Source organism: Drosophila grimshawi, unplaced genomic scaffold, assembly GCF_018153295.1.
Source record: "Drosophila grimshawi isolate 15287-2541.00 unplaced genomic scaffold, ASM1815329v1 contig_311, whole genome shotgun sequence".
In the NCBI taxonomy this organism is placed as follows: domain Eukaryota; kingdom Metazoa; phylum Arthropoda; class Insecta; order Diptera; family Drosophilidae; genus Drosophila; species Drosophila grimshawi.
In genome coordinates, this window is record NW_025063098.1 from 15,250,118 (window position 1) to 15,274,749 (window position 24,632).

The following is a 24,632-nucleotide window of genomic DNA, read 5'->3' on the forward strand; positions in this document are numbered from 1 at the left end:
CTTTGACAGCGGCGCTACTCTGTGGCGTCGCAAGTGGGTTGCGACAAGTGGGGTGGGGCAGGCATTCAAATTGTAGTCGCATCATCATCTTTATGGCTATTGTGATTTCGGAATTAATTGCTGCCGCTGCGACACACAATCGGCGCCCGCTAGGTGGCGCCACAGTGCTTAAAAGGATTTGTACATATTTGGGCAGACCCACAGCACCTCCACACAACCCTCCGTCTGCAACAGTTTTGACCGCTTTTGGTTGGGTATATGTGTGTGTGTGTGTGTGTGTGTGTGGGCGTCTGCTTCGGTTACTTGATTGCCCTCAAAAGTATGCAATGCTAATAAATTCAGTTTTATGTGTGGTGGGGTAGGCAGCTCAATTTTCGGCAACTGCCTTTGGGGCTGTGTGTGTGGCTTGGCTTGGTTGCTGTCTCCGCACCACTTTTATGACAGATCATTAAAATTTCTTCGCTTTTTTTTCACGTTTAAGTAGCCTGTTTTGTCTTATATTTATTGCGCCTCGATTTGGGGCAACTGGCTGTTGCTTGTGCTCTGCTCTGTGTGTCAAAGGGTGCATTAATATTGAACTTTATTGTCTCTGTGGGTCAGTTCCACTGCAAATTTGAGCAGTGCGGTTCAGTTCGCTTGACTGCCGCATCTAGAGCGTTAATAGCCCATGTGGCCCCATAGTACTCACTGAGCTCACTCAAATCTCCCTGGGTTAGCTACATTAATCTGAATACTGAAAGCGTGAGTTGGCAAATATGGTGTAGCCGATTATGGGACATTATCCAACAGAAGATGTAACATACATATATTTCTTATCAATGCTTACAACGGTGTTCGAACACGATGAATGAGCCAAACAGTTAACCAAACAGTATATTAATTTAGTTTATATCTCTACTTCTCAATTTTTAATCATTGCTTTTTTTATAATTGTAATGTGAACCGAGTTATATATAATATTTAATATATTCATTTTTATTAATTATTTTTATTATTCTTTTTTTAACTTGTATACAAAATTTACTTCGATATTTTCATTCTGAAGAATTCAATTTTAATCCACTGAGTTTTTGAATTTTTCATTAACTAGCTAAAAAATGACTAAACATTATAATTATGCTTCAGTTACTTTTAACGTGTCTCGATTTCTATTGGGAATCAATTTTAAGGATTTGATAATGTCGCTTCGAGGCCATTACCCCCAAAATGTATATACTTTTAAATGCTGGAAACGTGTTGACACACAAATTTGTAGTCAATTGATGTAATCTATTAGTTACAGATGTAAATGTCAGAAGTACTTAGGAAAGTATCTCAATTTCTTCCGCTCATGGTCGGTAAATGTGACATTTATTTTTATCTTTTTTAGCATTCCAATAGCAATTTGGCTATTTTTTTCTTATTCTGTGGCACGGCACGAAACAGCAGCGCTTAACTTTCTAGACAGACGACTACCTAACGCACCTGACAAACTTACTTTAATGTATGTCAAACCTCAGCAGCAAACAACAACAACAACAACAACAACAACAACAACAATAGGAACTCGGGCAAGGCGAAGCCGAGGAACCACAAGAAAAAGCGGCCTCTTTTCGACATTTGAGTGACATTATTTGTGTCAACAATAAAACACTCAAAAAACATGTCACCAACAAATGTGAGAGCGAGAGAGAAAGAAAGAGACAGAGAGAGCGAGAGCGAGAGAGACAGAGAGAGAAAAGTGAAGGGTGAGAGGGCGAGAGAGTGTGAAAACTTTAAGCAATAGAAACAGCAGTTTCTGTAAGACAAACGGAACCAGAAACTGAAACAGAAAACAGACGGACGGAGGACAGGGGACAGTTCAATTTAAAATTCAATAAAACTTCAATCAGCGTTTTTAAATGTGTGTGCGAGTGTGTGTGTGTGTGTGTGTGTGTGTGTGTGTGTGTGTTGCCTGGGTGTGCGTGTGTATACACAGCAACGACAGCGCCCAGCAATTTAAACAAATTGAAAGCAAGCGCAAATAAAAAACAGTTTGTTGCCACTTTTCACATCAATTACGCACTTCAGCCAAAATAGACGTCGACGACGACGACGTTGGCGTTGGCGTTGGCAACAACGACGACGGCGACGACGACGAAGACATAGCAGAAACGAAGCAGCAGGCACAGCCGCTGCCGTCGTCGCTGTTTTGGGCATAAGGACGAGACGACGAGAGATGTCCTCGTTGGCGGCTGCTTCTAGCACAAAAATAACACTTGAAACTAAACGCGCATTCAGGCGGCGACGTCGCTGCCGGCAGCGCTGTGTTGCTGGGCGTGCCATAGCCCATGCCAACGCCCCCATCCGCCCCCCACTCCCCTCTCCGCTCGCCCTTCGCCCTTCGCCCCACTCTCGCCAGTCGCCACTCGCCTCTCGCCCGCTCAAACACTCTAGAACAACAATTTTCGCCTGCGTACACGGCGTTTTTTATGCGCCAACTGGCAGCCCCTGGGCTCTACCTACCTTCTTCTTCTTCTTCTTCGACCCCTTAACCACATACCCCCAAACCTTAACAATTTGAATACGTGTACATTGGTGTATGTGTGTATGTGTGTGTTTGCCTGTGTGTGTGTGTGTGTGTCTGTGTGTGTTTGTCTATGTTTTCGTTTGCGAAAAGCGAAAGTAAATGTTTGAAAATCGTAAGGAAGGAAAAATCAAGTAAGCATCAACGCAGGCTACAAAAAAGCGAGAAAAAAAAGGATATTTATCTTTGGCGAAGATTATATGCCCTTGAAGGCAAGAGTCTATTAAAATGATTGAGCATTTACCGAATGCACGATGGATATTTATGGCTTGTTATTAACAAAAAGTTAACATTTTTGCATAAGAAAAATATTTATCATTTTCCCTTTGGGCTTTTCAAATAATTCATTGATAAGCGCATATTTTGAATACAACCAAAGGTAACTGAATTTGATTTGCTTATAAATAGGCATTTGTGAAAATTGTGAAATATTATTGCGATTAAGACGAAATTTGTTGCTGAGATTTAAGTTCAAAGGCTTTTAACATGCTGTTCATCTATCAAATACTGAAGCAATCAAAACAAAACCAAAAACCCAAACCATGATCAGTGAGGAACTTCGCATTAAACAAACGAAAATTACCAGACACAACCAATAAACTAGGTTATGAACTGTCGAAGGACTTCGCTTAATAGCCACTTCTATTGACACATGGCCAACTCCAAGTCAGATTCAGTGTATCCTTTAGAAGAGTATACAGACGGCAAGAAAGCGAAAAGAAGAGAAAAAAAACCAAAAATCCAACTTGGTTTTTATTGCGCGTGATAACAAGCGGGGAGTTGAGCGTGGAATGGGAATTGGAGTAGAAGTGGCAATGGGAATGGGAACGGGAATGAGATCCTCATACTGCTGCTGCGTCTAGTACTACAAACCCAATAGACGTGGGCACTGGGTTTGCCGGTTTGCTTGGCTGAATAGCTGACTGGCTGGCTGGCTGGCTGGCTGGCTGGCTGGCTGGCTGGCTGGGTGCTGCTCTGGACAGCGCTGTTTGATGTTATTATAGATGACGATGATGGCGATGACGACAGCGTGTGGCACTCACAGTATTTCCACGATGATTTTTGCCTTCTCTGTTGCCTCGGCTTCGACTTTGACTGCCTCGAAGAGCTGCCAATCAGAGGCGACGCGTCAAAAAGTCTTCTTCTTCTTCTGCTTCTGCTTCTGCTTCTTTCGCATGTTTCAGGTTGACAATAATGCCTCAAGCACAGCACAGCCAGCGGCATACATATGTATATGTGTATGAGTGTGTGTGTGTGTGTGTGTGTGTGTGTATGTTATTTGGCCATTACTTTGTTGCCAAGGCCCCCATTGCTATTGACAATAATTCTAGGTAAGTTAACTTGACACTGTCTGTTTCAGCTCTTAAAGCTTAACAAGGTTGCTGTCGCTCATCATTTAACTTTAAGGAAAATTCCAACGAGATGTTGGCTAGCAAAAATATCACTAATCTTAGTTTAAGTAAGTCACATTATAAAATAAATAATGAAATGATTTATTAGAGGAAAGAAAATGAAATTGTTTTCAAAAAATACAAAAATAATAATACATAATAATCGAAACAAATATTCATTTATTTATTATTTATTTATTAATTAGAACAAATATAATATTTGTACTTTTATAACGAAGACTAATTTTAAATTATGCAAAAGTCTATTAAATACCCGAAAACATAATATAAAGGATGCTTTTGTTATTCAGATAACTAACAAAATATAGGTTTGATTGCATAACTTTGACATTTTCATTTAATTAACATTAATTCTAATGTGCCTGAAATTTATTTAAATCAACCTAAACTGCGTTGCATAAACATGAATTCAAATAGTGCCAAATTCCCATAATGATGCGATATGCTTAAGTAATTATTATGAAAAGCTCGAGCACATTTCCACAGCTTCACTGCTTTCGTGAGATATTTTAGTGATTGCTGCTGAAACTTTTTACCTGCTTCTGTTCTATTCTGTTTCTGATGCTTTGTTTAGGCCACACGCCAAAACAGCTCAACGTTGGCAGTGGGTGCTGCTGTTGCGGCTGCTGTTGGTGTTGTTGCTGTTGCTGTTGCTGCTGCTGCCGCTGAACAATATGCAATAATAACAATTTACATATTCATGAGCCGCTTACGCATACAAACACAGTGAAAAACAGGCAACAACAAGGGCAACACCAACAACAACACCAACAACAACAACAACAACAATAACAAGAATACGGCGAGAGGCAGAGGCAGTTTGCATAAAGAGCAGCAGCCGCTTAAAAGAAAAAACATAACCAACTCCCTTTAGAGTACAATGCGAACGCGAAACATACCCACCAACCCCCAGCCCACAACCCCCAGGGGCTAGTCAGGCAGCCCTTTTGTTAAGCCCGAACAGCGGAGCGGTAACTGTAGCTGACCAAATATTTATATTTGGCCGCCTCATTTATTTATTTTCATATTTTTTATGATATTTATTTAAGGCTGGTCTTTTGTTGGCAATTGAAAATTATACACAATATACGTATTTGTATATTTCCAATCGTACGTATACGTGTTTATGCCTATGTGTGTGTGTTCGTGTGTGTGTCTCTGTATGTGTGTGTGTATGCTCTCAATTTTATTTGGGATTTGTACTTTTGATTTGGAGCAGAAGCTACAAGTACTGAAAATTGCGCCCTGCTACTCTGGGGCTTGTTTTATTTATAGTTGTCAACATGAGTTAGCAGGCACTGTATATCTGTGTGTGTGTGTGTGTGTGTGAGTGTGTTCCTTGGGGAGTTTCTGGGTCAGCGCCGATAGCTATGAATTGCAAATGAAAGGCAATTCTCAAAATAGCCGTAGTTATGCGAAATTTTCGAGGCTGTGGCTGCTCGATGCTCTTAGCTTTTGCTCTTTGCCAATCTCAGCAGAACCTACCACAAAAATAAATCAAAACAAAAGCAGCGACGCCAGCAGACGCCAGTGACTGAGGCGTATACCAGGCCGCAACAAATTTCAAACGAAGAGCAGACGAAGATGTTGTCGATGCTGCTGCTGCTTGTTGTTGTAGTTGTTGCTGTTATTGTTGTTGTTGTTGTTGTTGTTATTGTTGTCGTTTTGCAGCATCCACATTCCGACGGCGTCGGCGCTGGCATCGATTTTGCTCGCGTTCTCTGCTCTCTCACTGGCTTGTCATCCTCTCTCTCGCAGCAGCAGCAGTGGTAGCAGCAGCAGCAGCAGAACCAGTAGCGACCAGCAGAGACTCACTGGACTCGTTGTTCTTTGGTGCTCCGTCAGTCAGGTGCAGACAGTTGACGTGTACGGTTTGTGCAACGGCAGCGCGCAACAAAATAGCAGCGTTTCGAGAAAGACTAAATAGAAAAATTTTTAATTTTGCACCACACAAAGAACCACAGCTAGAATAAAAATAAGCAGAAGAAGAAGAAGAGAAAGAAGAAGAAGAAGCAGAGCAATGCAATCAAATACAACAACAGCAACAACAGCAGTGTGTTAAATGTTAAAAATGTGAAATGCAAACAACAGCAGCAAGCAACTAACAAGCAGAAGCACCAACAACAGCAATAACAACAACAACAACCACAGCAACAGCAACAACAGCAGCACATCAGAATCGCGCGCGTGTGAGTGTAAAGTGTGTGTGTGTGTGTGTGTGCGTTGCGAGTGTTTGCGTTGCGTTGAGCGTGTGTGTGCCTGCGTGCGTGTGTGTGTGTGTGCGTGTGTGTGTGAAAGTGCTGCCCGTCACATATCAGCCAAAAGAAGAAGAAAAAAGAAACGGTTCAGTGGAAAGCGCGCAGCGCAGCAGCAGCAGCAGCAGCAGCGCAGCAGCAGCAGGAAAATTTGTTCAACAGCAGCGAAGAGCGACAGCGACGCCGGCAGCGACGCCAGCAGCAGGTAGGGCACAGCTTTTAAGTTTACAGCCAGCTAGAGCATAAGCAAACCAAACAGCAGCAGCAGCAGCAGCAGCATACTCACCACACCCTGATCCTGCAGGAGACGTCGCAGCAGCAGCAACAGCAGCACCAGCATCAGCAGCAGCAGCAGCAGCAACAACAACAACAGGCAGCAGCTGCGCAAAGAGCAGTTTCCTCTCTCATTTCTAATACACTCACTCTACTGTCTCTGTCTCTTGCGCGCGCTCTCTCTCTCTCTCTCTCTCTCTCTCTCTTTCATACTCTCTCACTCTCTCAGCTGCTGCACGTGGAGTCTGTGCAAAGCAATTGGCATCCAAGTTGAGTCAAAGTTTTTGGTCCAGTTGCCTTTTGTAATTTTCCGTAGCATACTTTTATGCTGCTGCTGCTGGCTCAGCAATTTCTTAGCTGCTGCCAGCGCTGTTTATTGTCACTGTGAGTGTGCGTGTGTGTCTGTATGTGTGTGTGTGTGTGCGAGTGTGTGTGTGTGCTAATTGTGTTGGCCAATTTTTGAGCGCTTGACTGCTGGGGGCTGCAAGCGAAAATTGATACAATGTGTAAACAAAACTAAACAATTACGTGAAATGAAATTGAATTTCTGTTGTTGTTGTTGTTGTTGTTGTTGTTGCTTGGTCGAACGCTGGCTGACCTTGTGGGCGAGAGAGATAATGATAACAGACTGAAATCCAGGCACAATTACGGCAAGCGGGGCGGCTGCTTCAAATGAGCGCCAATAAAAATGTAGGATAGTGTGTCAGCAACACACACACACACACACACACACACACACACACACTTGTGCACACACGCAGAGATTGCCATGCCATGTGCGGCTGGTGTACGTGTAAATGACCGGAAACTGTGCTCAAGTGCCAAAGACAAGTCCCCTCCCCCCAACCCCCTGCAACGCACACACACACAGAAGACTGCTCCTAGTTGCTGAGGCTACTTGTCAGTTGTCCCGGCTCAGTTCTCAGTTCTCAGTTTGTTTCTTTCTCTTTTTTTGCACTTCAATTGTCAAATTGTTCTTGTTTATTGTTGCAATAGTTTTGTTGATGGACAGGTTTGTTGCCAGCCTCCAGTCGCTGCGCCCCGCCCCATCACGCCCCGCCCCACATCCCTCTCTCTCTTGCTCCTTTCACTTGTTTTTAAAGTGATTTTCGCAGACGTAGTCGCTTTTATGGCGTCGTCGTCGTCGTCGTCGTCGTCGTTCGCACAAGCAAGCAAAACAAAACAATCAACACGGAAGTCTTTTTTCGTTGTTTGCTTGTTGTTATTCTCATTCTCGTTCTTTCATTTCTTTCTTGCTTTTTTTGTCTTTTTTTTTTTTTTACTTTTTATTGTTGTTATTGCGCTCGACGTGTGTGTGTGTGTGTGTGTGTGTATAAATCAACGTGGCCTAGTGCGCTGCTTGAGGTTGACGTGCACGGTCTTTTGTGTTTGTGTGTTTTGCACCGCTGCGAGTTTTATGCTCAGCTTGATTGTGAAGTGTTTTAGCTTTAGCCAGTTGACATTTCAGTTTTTTATTCTTGTAACTCCAATCCCCTGCACACCCCACATCCCCATACCCCTTACATCTTTCATACCTTTATTGATTGACAAGCAAGCAGCAGCTAACCAACTGACATCCCACTAAATATATAACTCTGTGGCAACATTTTATTGCTGGCTTTGCAACGCCACTTTTTCCCCAAAGTGCTTTAAAAATACTACAAAATTTATGTGCACAACTCAAACACTACTAACAAGCTTCAGTTTGTTTCTGATTTAAGCGAAATACCTTTTTGGCCAAACTGCGAAAAATACATATTTGGTTTAGAAAATGTGGCAAAATTCTCGCTGCCGGTGTTGACGTAAATTTATTTTATGTTCACATAATGATCAGTTAAAATGGGATTCGAGTTTAGGTGAAGGTATGCATAGTAAATATTAGTCAATGATTTCAATAGCGTCATAACTTATTTAGATTCGTTTTCCGCTATAAGTTAGTTAAAGTTAGCAGAAAATAATTCAAACAGTTTGGTGTGGATTTTTCAAGTTCAGCCTATGTTTGTAAATTATCAAGTAAAATTATAAATGTTTCCTTAACAATAAATATGTTAAGTAGAAAATGTTTTTTACATTTCAAATTATGATGAGAACTTCTATTAAGCTAACGGACTCAAATAAACTAAGGCACTATTGAATTTTGTTTAAACAGCTGCTACTCATGCAACTGGTAAGTTAGTTTGTGGCATACCGCTTTGCAGATAATCACAATGTTGTTTCACTGTCAATAATTGCAATATGATTTGCTAATGAAATGTGCATTGATGTGGTGATTTTGAAGGAAGCCGTGGAATCACGGCCAATACTTCACAGGAACTGTGGGAGGGCGTTATTTACCACTTTGATTCAATATTAAAGAAACTAATAATGATGTTCATATATTGCTCATACGCCACGCGGCACGCTTTGCGAAATATATTGAATTCAATTTGAAATTCTGTCGAAATCGACGATGTGGCATCAATTGCATTTGTCAAGACGAAAGCTAATTGAAAAGGAGGTGCTGCAGAGAGCAAGAAAATGGCAACAACAAGTGAATTGAACTGAATTGGATAGAACAATCAACAATTTGATAGAGAAAAAAAACAGAAGAAACAAGAAAAAAGTTCCTTGCTAAATATGTTGCGATGCTTGAACCAGTTTCAGCTGCAGATACAGTTACAAAGACACACAGATACAGCTACAGTTACAGATACAAAGGAACAGATACTTGGAGTTGGGCGCTGGGCGCAGAGAAAGACAGAAGGCAATTATAGAAATATATACAGATAGCGAGTAGCAGCAACAAATAATAAAACCAAGTTGCCATAGACAATCACAACAACAAAAACAACTAAAACAACGATAATGTTGTCGGCGTCGACGCCGACGACAAGTAGCTGCAAAAGTTCTGCAACGTTTTTCGCATATTAAACAAACTTCAAGTTGGGCCGACTTCGCAACGTCAACGTCAACGTCAGCGTCGACTGCGACAGCGGCATCGGCAGCGACGCAGCCACACAGCCTCATTATTTATTTGATTGCCCGCACAGCCAACGTTCAAATTACCCCCAGGGACAGAGCGGGCAGCGCACACAACAACAAATAAAAAAAACCAACAAAAAAAAATGAAAGGAAAGGAAAGAAAGACAGAAAGAAATAATAGTCGGAGTCGGCAATGGGCATAAATGTAATTAATAAGGCAAATTAATGCAAACAATAATACAAATTCATTTTCATGCACAAATGAAACTAAATTACAACAACGTGCGTGCAGCAGCAGCAGCAGCAGCAACAACGACAACAACAACCATTTAAAGAAACAGCAGCAATACAGACTTATGCTCATATAGTAAATTGAGAAGACCGAATCTTAAATAGGCTTATGTTTCAAGAGCGCTTTCAGCTAAGCTCACAAATTATTAATAAGGAAACTAGTTGCCAATTATTCCACAGCTGGCAGAGGTGCTTTCTGTGCCTCGGCATAATAGCCAGGCAGTCTTTGATAATAATAGAAGAAAAGAAAAATGTTAAACTGTTTTTTTGTTTGGTTAAAGCTGTTAGCTTTAGTTGCTGCAGCAGTTGAAAATGAATGCTCCAATTACTTCGTACTGTTCGTACTTCAAAATTCAAACCTATTTGAATTCCGCGCACACGTTAAACTTGACTTAAATTGACGACCTTAATTCACAAATTGAAGAGCAGCAGTTGTATTATTCCATTTCAGGCTACATCACATTTTTTTAACTGTCAAAATAATATTTATTGTAAATATAATGCATAAATATAAACTTATTTATTTAACAAGTAGCAATATCGCTGTTAGAGCTATTTAGTTTTATGAACTTGGAAATGTAGAAAAAAAATGGCTCAATTGAGGCAAATGGAATTCATCTGCAGCTTTTGGGGTACATAACAAATGCAATTCTGGTAATTATGCAACTATCTACTAGGGTCAGCACTCTGGCATATTCATTGCGTGCTCCACGCTCAACTATCACACATAAATATTTGATTTTATAGTTACTTAATTTGTTGCAAACAAGTTGATCAAATGGACCATACCCTATGTCGAGTGAGCGCATAATAAATGTACACTAATAAGCACTGGGCAGACACACATACACATGCAAACATAATAAAACAAAAAAACAAAAAAAAAAAGAAGGAAAACAGGCACACAAACACATCGACAACTAAACAGTTCGTTGAGCATAAAAACGAGGAAATCTACTTAATCACGTTTAATTAAGGTGAGTTTATAAGTAGCTGTGTGTGCATTAGTGCGGCACATACAACTGTTTTTGTATGTGTGTGAGTGTGTGTGTGTGTGTAACTACATACATTTTTTGCGAATTGCTTTTATTGCCCTTATGCAGAGCTAAAGACACAAAAGAGCTCGCCAGGTAATCACAGAGCCAGGTCCAGGGTCTGAGCCCCTTCATAAACCAAACAGCTTCCGTGTGCACATAAATGCAAATTAGGGTTAAATGTTGATGTTGACTGTACGTGTGGGTGGGTAGGTGCTGTATGCTGCTGTATGTGTGTGGTTGTTTGCAGAGTGTGTAGTGTGTGCATCACAGCGGATTATAATAATAAGCAAGTGCTTAGCATAAATGGATTTATTGGCTGCACATTCATCAAGAGTCAAATGTTGGCACTTTGTTTACATTAGTCGCTTAGTTGGGCATTTCTCCCGTTATGGATTGTTCTTGTTACTGTTGCTATTTGCTGTTATTGTTGTTGCTGGTCAGCTACTTAGGCATGGCTCGCTGACTTTGACTCCCCCCCTTCTGATCATTTTTAATTAATCGGTATCCCTTTGTCGCTAGATACTAAATTCTAATGCATCGCCCACCCCTTAACTGGGCAGCAAGTAATATGAAAATATATTCCCATTTAGTGTTGCCTCCAATCGCCTTTTACAGGTGCAGTGTTGCATGATTTTCGATGGAGGCGGATTTTCAAGGGAGGTGGAAAGAGAAATCAATAGGAACTAATAATATTTAGAAAATAGAATGCTAAGAATAATGAAACAGAAAGGGATTTAGAAAGGTAAAGAACAGTCTTGAACTCCTTCGATTATCTAGCAAAAACCTAACGAGTAGTTTTAGAATGTTAAACATAAATATTGTGTATTAATATTGACATTTTTAAGTAGAGAGCTACGACAAAAGTGTCTCTCATCTACATTAAATTCATTAAATTTAGATAATCTTGAACTAAATTTATCCTCTTTTCACATTTGTAGCACTTTTCATAAATATTATACAAGAGAGTGTTCGCTGCAATCTAAATGATTTGCATCGTTAAGTAATAATTTTTGTGCAACGTGTTTGCTTGCTCATTTCCATATTCCATCACCTTCCATCTCTCAATCTCTCTCCCTCTGTGTCTCTTTGTCTGTCTGTCTGCCTGTCTGTCTGTCTGTCTGTCTGTCGGTTTCTCTGTTGCTCATTAATTGTGTGTCATTGCTTTGATTGTCACATATGCGCCATCTCTCAACCGAAATGAGCTTGGGAACTGAACAGAAACCCTCTCCGCATTTGGTTAATTGAAAAATCATGATGGTCCTCATCATTAGCAAAAGCTTCGTGACTTTTGTCGTTCGACAGTTCCAGTTCCATACACCCTGCCACCGCCCACCCGCTTGGCCCCGTTCCTGCCCTGCTTCCCATTTATGTAATCGATGCATGTCAAACAGCAAACACAACAACTGAATAGCGTGCATGTCTCTTCCTATGTGTGTGTGTGTGTGTGTGTGTGTGTGTGTGTGTGTGGCACAAGTGCTGAAAAACGAAACGAACAGCGTATAACGAAACGAAACGAGAGGCTGGGAAAAGGAATGGAAGGAGGCAACTAAAGCGGGACACAAAACCTATCAAGTTGGAAGCTCGTTGATTTCAATTTCTGAATTGTGAATGCAGTCACATTTGCATATTGCACATACGCCATGTGGCACTGGCCTCAGCACGTACTTAGCAAAAGAAACATCAACCAAAAAAAAAATCCGTTTTCTAATTAAGCGCCAGAATAAATTAAAAAAAAAAAAGATAAAATGGTGACACACATACATATATGGGTTGCTTTTTTATGCTACTTTTGTATTTCCTTTTCCAGCGTTTCTATTTTAGTGTTGTAGCCGACGCTTGGCTTTTTATTGCATAAACAAAATGCTTGGGTTTTAGTTTGTCGCTGGATAAAAAGTACATAAATTTCAAATAAGTCACGTTTCCGGGATTGAAGCCAACTCCTAACCCCCCAAATTAACCAACACACACACATACATGCCATGAAAATGTGCTTTGTTGTGGCGTCTGCAAACAACGAAAAAATATTTATTTGTGTATATGTATGTGCATAAAAATAGTCAACTGCTGGAAAACAAAATGCCAAAATGAATGTTAAATAAAAGCAAGCAAAACAAGAATGGACGCTGGTGAAGTTGAAGTTGGATGTACGTGTTGGGGAGGGGTGAGTCGGGCTTATTCAGAAAGTTTTTGATTTGTAAAGTTGTACGGTTCAAGTTGTTTGTGGAACTGTGATATTTTCAACGTACCTTTTAAGCTGATTTGCAGATTATTATCAACAGCAGCAGTGGTAGCAACAATGAAAGCATCACGACCGAGTCTAGTCGTTAAAAATAATGTACTACATAAATACTCTATTTCACTCTCTCTCACACACACACACAGTCTATCTACCTATCTCTATCTTTTTCACTAAAGGCAAGAGTTTAATGACGCCATCTGTTGTTGTACTTAAATTGGGCAAGAGCTCGAATTTCCATTAGTTGTAATTACATTTCCAACGTTATAATATAAAATATATTTAACAGTAGATAAATCAATTGGAGGCAATACACAAACAATTCTTTAAATGGATTTACTTTAAATAAAATGCATTTATATTCCCAACTCTATAAAAACTTATCTTATCAAGAGTTTCGCATAATGAAAGTTAATGCTGTTAATGTTAGAAGAGCCACTGAGTTAATCCTTTGTCTCTGTTAGCTTACCTCTGAACTTGCATACCCCACATACCCTAGAAAAGAAAACTTATCTCCACACCTGACCGTTCACCCACAGGCACCAACAGCAACAGCAACAGCAGCAGCAGCAGACAACAGACAGCTTATTTTTATTCACCGCATTTTTATTCTCCTATTTCGCAGAGTTTATTGTACGGCAAACAGACACTCTGCCCTCCAGTTGGCCAGCACATCCCACCTACCACCACCTCACTCCTTACCCGACATCCGGATTTATTATACACGCTTTATGCGCATATTTGTATATACTCTGCAGGAGGTCATTGTAATTTAGTCAGAAGGCGTGCAACGCATCGAATCGAGGCAGCATAAAAAGAATCCAATATATTTATTTTCCTTAAGCATTAATATTTTGTTGTCGGCCTGCTTCTCCAGCTGTGTTGCTGAAGCGCCTTTTGTAGAATACCAATTGAGACTAGTTGAATTTGATTACCATATCACATAGCTCGAGATTTAAATTGTTGTCTGATAACCTTTTATTTTTTTCTTTTTGTTAGGAAAAACTTTAATCCCTATTCCAATTACATTTAGCGAATCTGGCTACTTTAGAAACGAGCATTCTAGAATTCAATTGAAGTGTACCATTCTTTATATTATCATGGCAAGCTGATAGGGTATCTTGGATTTCGCCAACTCTTATCTGGCTCTTGTTTCTTGTTATAGTAAAAAGTAACCTCGTAGTAATAACGCATTTGCTGCTCGCCATTTGCTTTGCATTTTAACGACTCGAATTTGTCGTTCGTTTGCTGCTGGTTGCTTCGACTGAAGTTTAATTGAATAAGTTTTAAGCGGATTTCGCTGCAAGCCCGTCTGTTACCAGCTGTTGATGCCTTTACTACTGCTGCTGCTGTGCCACACGGTGTATATGGCATATTTAATTGAAATATGCAAACAGCAGGCTATGTCCAGTGATTTTTGAATAACAAATGTCCCCCAAATCCTGTGTGAGCAACAGGAGGTGATGCAATTTGATTGCATCTCTAAGCGAGATTTGCATTCATAATACGCATTCATAAAAGCATTATGAGCTGAGAACGGCGAGCTTAAGCATAATTGGCCTTTTTGCTATTGGATTAGCGCATAGTTCGCATAAATAATTTGCTTTGATTTGAATTGTGTAGCATTTGTCGAGCTAAAGTTAGAAATTGAATAAAGGGATTAACCCTATACATAAATAGAAAATTATTTAAAATACTAACAGCGATTGTGTTTCTTTTGCTTATATTTGGTGCAATTTGCTAATATTTTTTGTTAATTAAATCTTTGGTTTACCTAACTGACTATTCGAATAATTGTTGATAGAAACTTTATTTCTTTTTAAAAGAGAAAGACAATTTTAAAAAATAATAATAGCAACAACCCGGGATGTGTTTACAATTAAACAATTGGAAGATTATAAACCGCGTTTAAATGAGTATTCCTCGAAGCATAATACTTGCTAATAGTTATTTTACTTCTGCTCAAAATAAAGAGCAAACATAAGAAAAAAACACAAAAAGAAATAATTATTCGTACAAAAATAAGAAAATAATATAACTAATGATATTTTATGCAACATTTAAAACTGTATTCGGTAATTTTAAAGCCTTGTAGTATTTTCCAACTCTTCGCCAGCCATTCGCTGCTCAATGGAGTGACCATTTCCTGGGCACTTCCCGTCAATGGAGCCTCAAGTAGATCGTAATAAGTGTGCAATGTGCACAGCGCCAATTGCAATGATGTGCGCAGGAAGGCGGCCATTTCCATATCCTGTACTTGGTCGCCTTGTTTCTGCTCCTTTTGCACTTCCGCCTTATTTTTCTTGTATTATTAAAAATAAAAAATCAAGCAGCATTTGCCTTTGTGCGTGGTCTACCTTTGGGCCCTACACGTGCTGCTGCTGCTGCTGGCACATTCAAGCGCACACCCAGAGAGAGAGAGAGAGAGAGGGAGAGATAGAGAGAGAGAGAGAGAGCGAGAGAGAGAGAGAGAGAGTCACACGCACGTCGAAATGTAATTTCATGGCACACAAGTTTTTAATTAAATTTCATGGCAGACGTTGCAGCCGAAGCAGCAGTAGTGGCAGCCTTTTAACATGCAATCAAAAAACCACTCGCATGCATATAGGGCAGCTATACAAGTGTATGTGTATATCGCAGCAAGTTTATACATGTATATGCATATGTATATCATATAAATGTATATGTATACATATATATATATATATATATACAAATGGCACACAAAACTGCAGCCTTAATGCGTTTTTCAAGTGGCAGGCGAGCAACAGACGGAGTAGCAGAAGCAGTGGAAGCATCAGCGAAACCAGCTGGCAAGGCGGCCATTTCGCAGGCAGCCAACGATCCACATCCGCAACCGGACAGCCTCTGCTGCTGTTGCTCCCCATCCCTCTCTCTTTTACTAGCTTTACTCCCTTGGCATACTCTGGCAGCAATCATCGTCACATAATTTTATTAAGCTCTTAGCCAGGCAGCGGCCATAAACCGAGCAAAGTTTTCAGTTGTATCTGCTGCTGCTGCTGCTGCTGATGCCTCCTCTGCCTGCTGCAACATGTTGTTGTTGCTCAGCAACGCTGCAAGTGGTCGAAAGGCACTTCAACACTATGTTTATTTAGATTGTATATAGATTGTATATAGATTGATTATATAGCTTCTTTAACGAGCAACCTATCGGCTTACTGCCAGAACAGCAGTTTTTTATATATCAAAATAGAGACATTCAGATCGCAATTAGTAATTGCAAGCAAAACTACTGAATTTTGATTTAAATAAAAACACATGTATGTTGAGACTTTAATAATAAAAGAAAATACTCTTAGCTATTATAAATGAATTTCAGATTAGAGAATGAGAATAAACCATAAATTGCAAAGAACAAATTATTAATAGCATTTTTCAACCTTACCGCAAATAATAATTTGATTTTGCATTAGATATTGCGATCTGAATAAATTATTGCATAAGATATGAGTTATTGTTTTCATTTTATATCTTTTAGTAGAATTTATTTCAAACATAAATTTTTACTATATTTATATACCGCTTTATCTCACATTTGCTTACTGTTTCTACGAATAGACGAATCCTTACTCATAACTATTGAATTTATTAGACAGAAATTATTTACTACCTACTGGAATGCCATAAACATAAATCATATTCAACTCTCCCACAATCTGTCGACACAACTTGTACAGGGTATATGCACAGCACAGCAATTAAGAGGAAAATTTAATTTTCTCGTTTTAATTATGCACTTGGTTGACTGGCAGTTGACTTTCAGCTTTCAAGCTTACTGTCGGTCAGCTAAATTGCATTTAAAAGCAGCCACTAGATGATCTCATGGCCGGTAAGATGGTGACGGGGTTGACAAGGCAGGAAAGGTCGTGGCTTTCATCTCTGATATTTATTTCATTAGCCGTTGTTTTCGTTGTTGTCGTTGTCGCTGTCGCTGTGGCTTGTATTTGCTGGCAAATCAAACAAAAATGCTTGTCGAGCTGCCTGCCAAAGACACTTTGACTTTGTTTATGGTAAACAGACAACAAGCAATGTGGCCTTCGGCGCCTGCCCTGTGGGGCATGGGCGTGGCACACACATACACACACACACACACACACATATAGTATAGCTAATGCAATTCGCTGCTGGCCTTGTGTGTTTGTTACTGACGTTGTTGTTGGCCGTAGTTCTTAGACAGGCGACAGCCACTGTTTGTAGTTCTGTGCCACGGTCGTCTGACTGTGGCATACCCAGCACATACTCGCTCTCTCAATACACACACACACACACACACACAGACACACATGTGTTGACATTTCGGTGGGCTGTGGCGGGGCGTTAGCGGTGCGGTTTGCTGAAGCGCAACAAGTTATGCAGCCGCAATTAGTTGGCTCGTCCCTCTACAAAATTTCTTGGCACTAATGCCAAAGCCACACAGGCAACGGCAACAACAACAACAGCAACAACAACAACAGGAACAATTACACCAACAACAACAACAGCAACAACACCACCAGCAGCAGCAACAACAGCAACGCATAATATCGGCAACGCTGTTGGCAGTTTTGTGTGTGGTGTATGCGGCGCATGTGTTATGCAATTTGCTGAGCGCCCATCCAAAGTAAACATACTCGATTTATTGATATTTATGTGTAATACCCATTGAATACCTATCGAATGCCTGTAATGGGCATGTTGGAAACAAAGCTAAGCTTGACATTCTGATGTGGTTATAAAATATATGTTCAATTGGAATTAATCAACTTAAATGCTATAATGACAAGGAAAAATACTCTATTAATTAATTACTCTCACACATTAAAAAGTATATATTTCGTAACATAAACAATAAACAATTGCGCCATTTATGCGAATTTGAATAATTATAACATCAAACACTTATCATTACTATTAAATCATAACAAAACGAACCAGATCTGGTCACGTACATTTGAACATTAGTCGCATTAGTTTTAAAATGTAACAAAGTGTGTGCAATATGATTCTAATTATAATACCGAATACCGAATAGCTTTACACATCTGAACCTCTATTCTATAATGCACTGTCTCAGCCATGTTAAGTACATTGCTCATGTGCTATTAAATATTTATACCCAATAAAGATGACCTTTAAAAGTGGCCAACACAAACACGACAAGCAACAGCAGCACCAACAAACAAAAATAGCGTGTGCAAAAATTTTTGATTGCATTCATTATGCAATATAAATATTAAGCAAATTGTGTGGAAAACACTTTATAAATAAATACATATATTCTCTGTCTTTGTGTTGTTGTTGTCACAACTAGTTTTTCGTGTGCGTTGTTGTGTCCAGCAAAATTTATGTGGCAATTAACAACACGCTCTGGACTCAAAAGCTACGACCCCAAAAATATTCATTAAAGTTTCCCATTGTTTGGTCGAGCAGATTTTTGTAGATTATCGCAACTGCAATGTGTCTTCAGTTTTGTGAGGTCTCTTGTGTAAATTTAGAAATTTATAGTTATTTAAAAATTCAGACGGACACGCACACACACACGTTGGTACTTTTGTAGCCAAATATGAATAAATTATCGGCCCATTGTTTGCTGCTTGAAACGTAACCAAATTGCCAGTGCCCAGCAGAGAAGTTTGGGCCAAGACTTTGGTCATAAGCCACACGAATGCGCAAGCACAAAAACAAACAAACACACACACACATACACTTACATGACACACACACACACACACACACACATGTATAGTGCGAAAGGGCATACTAGGATATAGCAGTTATACTAGTGTTAGTAAGAAGGCAGGCAGGGCATTGTCTTAGCCTCACTACCGCCCGCAGTCTAGTGAATGTGCCAACCCTTACAGATGCTGTTGACATGGCTTTTGTCATTTTCTGGTTACGGCCAAGCGAACAAAGCCAAAACTCGAAAGGAAGTGCCCTAGAGAGAGAAGGAATGAGTGAGGAGGGTTCCGGTTGGGAGAATTGCGGCATGTGTCCACATGCGACGTGAGCAAACTTTGACTACAGTTGGCGACGTGTTGTTTATTTTGTATCAAATTTAAAAAACCAGACAAAGAGAGAAACAGATAAGCATAGAAAGAGAGAGAGAGAGAGAGAGAGAGAGAGAGAGAGAGAGAGAGGGAATAGATTGATCGTGAGAGCTTGATGTCGACCTGTGCTCTTTTGGCGCACTTAATTGCATTGACAAAAATGATTGCGCTTATTTAAAATATATAATTCATTGAGTTACCATGGTCAGCCATAATATTCAAACAGCGATTTCAATTGAATTTGTGCACCATATAATAAATTTGGGGCATGTATAAAATAAACACACAGATGCCTATAAATGAATATTTATAATTCTAATGGAATATTTGTTATTGTTGGCATGTTTAAATTTGACTATAATATAATTTGAATTTTATTGCATTTTATTTTTAATTGTAAATTAGCTGTTGCTATTTTCTGTGATTTATTATTATTACTATTATTATGATCATTGATTTTATACTGAAGCATTCATATTTTAAATATGTTTTTGCCAACTCCTGGTCAGGTTTTTTACATTTGTATTTTTTTAGTTGAATTAAACATAAACATAAACATTTTTGGTTGCACTTACTATAAAATTCATGTTTCAATTTAAGCTGAAAACTAGAATTTTATTTGCAATTATAATTGTTATCTACTTTCCACGAATCTCAAATTCTACTTAAAACTATAAATAAATCATACGCATATATAAGATAAAATTATTTCTTAGCAAACAATTTATTATTTGTTTCGTGACCTCTTTTTATAATTTAAAACGGTTTATTATTTTTTGGAATTTTTGATTGTGTCTGAAGTTTAATTGAATTATCTGTTTTATTCATAAAACGTAATTCATTAAGCTTGCTTACGATTCGTTGCACAATCAACTCAATGGCTACTTCGAATTATATATAAAACAAGTTTAAGAAGAGCTCGAGCCAAGTTCAGCACTTTGCGTTCTTGTTATTGCTCTTGTTGTAGTTGCTGTAGTTTGGAAAGTTGTCCAAAACAAATGCAGCATTTCAATTAAGTTGCCCAGGCAGCCATCTGAAGATTGAACGATCCATCGGGAGTTGTGTGTAAAGTTCTCCCAACAAAAATGCTCCAAATGGATAGAGCCAGCCGGAATAGCATAGACCACATTTCAGGTCCAAGTTGCCCAACAAAGTTGAACAGCCAGCCAAATGGGAGGGCATTGCTCATACGCCCGGAATACCCATTCCGGGCCACACACTTCTGCTGTGCACAGTGTACTGTCCACGGCAGCAAAAGGTGGCGCAGGCAAGTGCTCAAGCAAATGGGCAAATCGTTAACGTTGAGCCAACTCACTCAATGGACGGATTTTATGGCTGGCTGTTGGACTGGGCCAAGCTACCAAATGGCTGACTGCATGACTGACTGGCCTGGCTTGCCTGAGTTGCCCTGGTCATGGTCAACTGTCTGTGGGGTGCGCATCGCATTTCGGTTTCATTGTCAATTGACACTCTTGCAGCTGTAGCCGGAGCTGTAGCGTCAGCATCACCTCTTGTGGCATCCGTGGGGCGCGTTTGTTTTATGGCCCAGTGGCAGCTGCTTATTGCTATCGCTTTGCTTCAATGTGGCAACGTGTACCGTTACCGATGCGCTTACCACTTTGTTTACTGGCCAACTTTCGAGCGTTTGCTGCAAATTGAAATTGTTGCAATATCTCAGTGTGTATGTGTTTTCATGCACTGCCCCAACAACTGCTTGAACTGAGCGTATAAAGTTGGAGTTTCATAGTTTGTGAAAACCCTTGAGGTTTATATTTATTATTTAATCTGAAGAGCAAAACGATATTTAATTATACTTTTGACTCGCTGACTCGCCTTAAATTTGAAGTACTCTAAAATGATGGCTTGTTCTCTCAGTGAACGGGATACAGCTGCAACAACAACTTGAGCTAATATAGCGCTGAGTGGAGGGCTGAGGCGGGGGCGGGGGCGGAATCTATTGCTTGCACTTCCGCTAATTAATTGGCAGAGGAAATGAATATCAACTTTAATGTGTTTAGTCTTGATTAATGAATAATTGATGGACAGCTGCACTAAATGACTGACTGGCTGACTGGTTGACTGACTGACTGACTGACTGGTTGACTGACTGACTGACAGACAAAGTGGCTGACGATTGGTTGACTGGCAGGTGCGTTGGTTCAAAAACAAACTTCACTTTACTTTACGCAAAAAAGTTGACATTTTTAGCTTCATTAATCATTAAAGCGGGTCGCACAGGTCGACACGGCACAAACAAACGGGGCAACAAGCCGTGGGTGACGGAAGGTGAGTGAGGGGGCAGGGATAGGGTGGCAGAGACAAGGGCAAACGGCGCCAAAACTTTCGTGGCCAGATTATTAATTACACAAATGGCATGGAGCCCCAGCAACTGGGCAAATATGCAAGTCAGCATTAAGTAAAATAAACAGAAACAATGGGCTGAAATTAAATAAAAATACGAAAAATAAATTCCAACGAATTTACTCAAGTATCTTAAAATAAAGGCAATAAGGCATACTTATCGCAGGCAGTGCAAATAAAAATTCCACCGTGCACTTTTCTGTTTACAATAAATACGTTTTCCATTTATACATATATATAAATTTCGAATGCGCTTACAGCCAAGAAGCTTATAGCATTTTAATAACTAGGTTTTTCAGAAATGGAACGCAATATAATTCAGCTTAAAAGCGAGTGCTTTATGACTCTTTAATTGATATTCGTATTTAAAATACAAGCAGCTTAAACATGGCTCTTTAATTGATATATATACATATATATACGAATTTTCCTTTTTGTTAAAGGCGTGCAAGGTAGAAATGTATATATATGTTTGTATAAATAAATAGAAAGAATCATTTTTCTCTTTAAAGAATTCATATTCCCATATTAAGATGCCTAAATGCTATTTCATTCAAAATAAAATACTTATTACTTAGATTTTACAAAATGTGCTCTTGCCATCAGCATAAAAATCCCATAAGTGTGATGTCAACCCATAAAAAAAATATGTTAGTAAAAGTCTGACACTCACATCTCAGATATAGTCTTATGAACTTGATAAAATTGTCATAGGTATAATGTCAACATATTAAAATTCGAAATAATGCAAGCTGATATTGTACTAAGTCTGAATACAGTAAAATACTCGAAATGTCACATTCAAATCTGTAATTTAAGTTAGACAGCTATAAATATACGCTCTGTACTATTACGCAATTATTATACACATTAATTTGTATGTCATAATGAATGATTGAAGTAAATGGAAATACAAAAATGTGTAATCTGTTAAGCACAAATGGAAATAGCATAACCCTTTCCACAATTAGAGCTGTATTATCATAACAAAGTACTTACTACTTGCCTTTAACAACAAAATGCACTTTGGCAGCAGCGTTAACCCAACAAAACCGACTCTACTCAACCAATGGCCCACAATTTTGGGCAATTATTTATTTTATTCGGAGCCGAACCGAGCGCTTATCTTGACAACCATTAAATGGCCGCAGAGGGTTAGGCATGGCTGTGATATAGTGTGCGTGTGTAAGCTCCATATGTATTAATGGGTGTGTGTGTGTGTGTGTGAGTGTATGTGCACTTCTGGCACGCACTGTGTCAGCCCAATAAGGAAAGCGTGACCAGTCGCTTTAGACAGGACTAGCTGGCAACATGCAAGCTTACTTAGACTGCTTATCGCGCTTATCACGCGACTCTGTTTTGCTCTTTGCCGGCCAAATGTGTATAATTTGTATCGCCTTCTGCTGTTCTCGGGCAAGTGTAGTTTATTGACCCACACGACAACTAACTAGGTAAAGTAACAGGCTGGCAATTTGTTAGCGGCTTCGATGAGCCCATAAATTTTGTAGCCCGGCTGTATTTTTGGGGCTACACACAGTTTTCATGCGCACTAATTTTGAGTTAAGATTATGATTCGTCTGTGTTGCCATTGGCAGTTGCCTCCAAAAATAGAACGCACACACACACACGCCCACACGCCCACATGCCCACACGCACACTGACACACACACACACACACACGCCCTTTGACATGCGTCATGATAGATGACTTTGCTCTTTGGTGCTAATAATAGCGAAGGGAGCCTGCAACCGGCGCTTCAACTTCTGCTTTCTGGCGTTGGTCCCCTTTGCAACACCAGCACCATTAAAATTTGCGCCTGGACGCAAACAATGTATTGACATTTCAATTAATTAGAAGCTTGGCAACATCGTTCGCTGCATACTTTGACCTTTGCCTGGCTGATGTTTTAGCCATCGTTGACATTGGCGAGATGTGTCCAGAATGTGACCATAATCAGCAACAAAAGTATTTCCCGTATTAAATACATTGTTTTACTCATATGGGCAAAATTGTGTTTTAAGCAAAATCACGCTCGGAATATTATTGATTAGATAAAAGGGATTGTGTCTAGATTTTGGAGGGTTCTGTGATTAATGAGTGAACTTCTTTGAAACCATTTTTTTTTTTAAATTGCAATGTTCATATCTTTAAAAAAAATTATATAAATAATAAATACTTTATTTAAATTCAAATTAAAAGTGTTTAAATTTCATTTCGATTCTTAACAACTTGTGAGAATGAATATTTTCCAAAATTCCAATCTCTTATCTCACATCTGTTCCACACAACCTAAAATGTATTTTTAGTTTCAACATTTGTGTATTTAAAAATGTGTTTCTTCGTAGCTATTGAATTACATTTGGATGTCGGTTTCATTTTGAAGTGAACAGACTTTTGTCGTAATACTGTGGAAATGTTTGTCACCCAATTTTGTGGCGCATCTCGCTGACAACACGCTTTGACCTTTGCCTTTAAGCGAACTCGTTCTAGGTGGCAGCCACCGACTGCAAGATACCCGGACACCCACACATTCGCCGTTTGTGTGAAATGTCATACTCCGAAATTGTATTGTTGTTGGTTTGGTTTATTGTTAGCTGCACGGCAGCAAATACGAGTATATATCAAATGGCTTCAAGTATAAATGTTAAAGTTAAGTCGCCGGCTGAGGTGGGCTTTATGCAAATCCTTGCGCCGCAAAATGTCACACATACACATACGCACACACGCACACACAACTAAACGGCAAAATGCTACTAAGCCCACTTACTTACAATTTAGCGAGAAACAACAAAAAAAAAAACAACAAAAAAATGAGAAAATCATAATAATAAAAAAAAAACACAAACTGCGAAAACGAGAGTGTAAAAAAAATTTTGCATACATAAAACGACGAGCGAAACGGGCGAACAAAAATGAATCCAGCTTTATGGCACGCACACACACACACACACATACACACAGAGAGAAGCACAGTTGCATATATAGATACAGATACACTCACACAACACTTGACTTTATTTCGTTGCCAGCAGCGCAAGTGCCTTAATAGTGTGCGTGTGTGTTTGATTGTGTCTGTGTGTGTGTGTGTGTGCGTGTGTGTGTGTGTGGACTACTTTCTCGCCGTTATACAAGCGGGCGGCACAAAATCCAATCAACATAACGAGCTACAAGCGCCGCTGAGCGGCATAAAATGAAAAAATATATATATATAAA

The 24,632-nt window shown here is 39.5% G+C and overlaps 1 protein-coding gene across 12 annotated transcripts in view; it reads left to right on the plus strand.

Annotated features, from left to right (window-relative positions):
- The first annotated feature begins 5,805 nt into the window (after positions 1-5,805).
- Positions 5,806-24,632, plus strand: part of LOC6567718 (glutamate-gated chloride channel) — a 45,326-nt gene continuing 26,499 nt past the window's right edge. For all 12 annotated transcript variants that reach the window (XM_032739934.2, XM_032739922.2, XM_032739925.2 and 9 more), the window contains exon 1: positions 5,806-6,417. The gene's annotated coding sequence lies outside the window, so the exon portion shown is untranslated. The remainder of the gene's footprint in view (positions 6,418-24,632) is intronic.